The sequence below is a fragment of the Propithecus coquereli genome, unplaced genomic scaffold (assembly GCF_000956105.1).
Source record: "Propithecus coquereli isolate 6110/MARCELLA unplaced genomic scaffold, Pcoq_1.0 Scaffold3, whole genome shotgun sequence".
Lineage (NCBI taxonomy): Eukaryota > Metazoa > Chordata > Mammalia > Primates > Indriidae > Propithecus > Propithecus coquereli.
In genome coordinates, this window is record NW_012148618.1 from 20459918 (window position 1) to 20462345 (window position 2428).

Here is a 2428-nt window from a genome sequence, read left to right on the forward strand (position 1 = left end):
AGAATATTTACAAATATAAAGATAAATTCCAAAAGAGAAAGTTAAGTAATTGTACTGGGCACGAGTAAGTGTATAGCCTGGGACTACACTTTTTTCTTTATAAGCCTCATAGTACTATTTGAACTTTTAAACTATGTATTTATTGTTTTGATAAAAATAAAAATTAATTTTAGATAGACTGTAATTATCACTAATCTCCACTACTATAATGTTGATGGGAAACTTCCTAATGTACCTTCTTTGTTGTGTCATAATACCTACTAATAATCTTTTCATTACTTCTAAGACAGAGATCCCAAGTGTCTTAGCTTGATACTTGTATCAGTTAGCTATTTCTGCATAACAAACCATCCCAAAAGTTACAGCTTAAAACAATAAGCATCGATTCTTACTCACAAGTCTATAAGTCAGCTGAATGCTTCTTGTTAGCTCATTAGGACCAACTCATGCATCTGATATTTGTTGTGGGTCAGATAAGCAGCTCTGCCAATATATGCAGGGTTCTCTCACATGTTTGAAAATTATGGTTCTTGGCTGGTCTAGGGTGAAATTGGCTGGAACAATTGGGATGTTTACCACATGGTCTCTCATCCCCCAGCAAGTTAGCTGGGCTTCCTCACATTGCAGCTATCTTGTTCCAAGATAGTGAAAAAGAGTCCCAGCTGGGTGGGGAACCTGCAACCTTGGGGCCACATGTGGCCTTCTGGATCCTTGAGTGCAGACTTTTGACTAAATCCAAATTTTTCTGTGAAGTTTGAATTCAGTCAAGTGGCCGCATTTGGGGATCTGGAGGACCACGCGTGGCCTTGAGGCCTCAGGTTCCCTACCCCTGGTAGGATCAAGATTGGCACATCATTACTTTTGCCTCATTCTGTAAGTCAGTGCAATTACTAGGTCAGCCCAGATTCAAGGAGTAAGGGAATGGATTCCATCTCTTCATGAGAGGAGCTGCAGTCACATTATAAAGGGTGTGGATGTGGGAAGGCGCAGAGGATCGTGACCATTTTTGCACTCAGTCTCCTTCAACACTCAAGGTCCCACTTTCCTTCCTACATGGGCTTTCCCAAGTCCATACACATATATGCCTCTATGTCCTTACCTTACCTAAAAGGCTTTTTCATGCTTTCTATGTGACATTTAAAACTCTTCCCATCCATTCAGATTACAAATCAAGTCCCTTTCCCCCTTTTAAGCCTTCCCTGGCCTTTCTAAGCCCTTCATGATCTCCTATATTGTCAGTATCATTCACTTGCTATTTGAAAATTTAACTCTACCACGGAAATATCTTAACCTTGAACTAGGTCATACCGTCCCGATGACAGGAATTGTATCTTATGACGTTTTAGAAATACTACCTTCTGCCTAGAAGACTGTCCATAAAGATTGAATGAATGAATAAATGAATTAATAGACAATAAGACTGCCTCCTCTTACTTGGGACAGACTACTGTCTGTATAAAGCTTGATGGGAAGAGAATTAGATAAGCCTCTTAATCTGTAAAATTATGACTCAGGGTATGTAAATTGAGAAATTTCCTGGAATCCAAAAAATAAATAACTATATAAAAGAAATAAAGAGAGAAAGCTACTCCCTATTTTAGCCTCATAAAAGTACAAACCACTACATACGAGGTAACTGAATTTCCTTCTGAACTAAAGTTATGGATGCTGCTCAGTTCTCTTCTCCTGAGTGTCCAGCCTATGTCTATATTGGAAAATGCCCTTGCCCTGCCTGGGCTCACCTCTGTTTGGGCTGTGTTGAAAGGTTGGGGGTGGGAGTTGACTGGAAGGTACAGTGAGAGGCTCTGCTTCTCCCCAGCATTAGGGCAGGGATATCAAGAGGTTTTCCTGCCTTTCTGATACTCCCTTCGTGCTGCATGAGTATCTTGGCCTAAGGCACATTGGACAGTCTCACAAAACCAGACATTAGGCATCCAGCATTGTTTTTATTGATTATTATGAGGAGTTGAGTGCCAATCTTCAGAGAAATTGGCCCTCCTCCCCCGCTCTGGCTTCTCTTCAGGACAGAGAGAACCTATTACCATGTCTACCAAACTATTCTGCCAATCTGCTGTTGAAACCTCCACTCTTAGCCCATCTGCATTTGATCTGCAATATATTTTGTTGCTCATTTTCTGGTAAAATGTTTTAAATCTTAGATATTTGTTGTTTAGGTTCTGTTTTGTGAGTTTCATTAATTCATCCTGTAAAGGTACCATCTTTTCTATCATGAAAAATTTGTTCCTGGATTGTGATAGCACCACAAAAGCTTCTAACAATCTTTCTTTTCCAGTTTAAATGCAGGTGGTCAGCTGCTGAATGTTTGCTAAAGATTCTTATGACTGGTAACAAGACCATCCAAATCAACCACACTCTGTAAAATTAGTATTCTCCACAGCCCTGGTCAGTCTGGAGAGTTGGCACCATT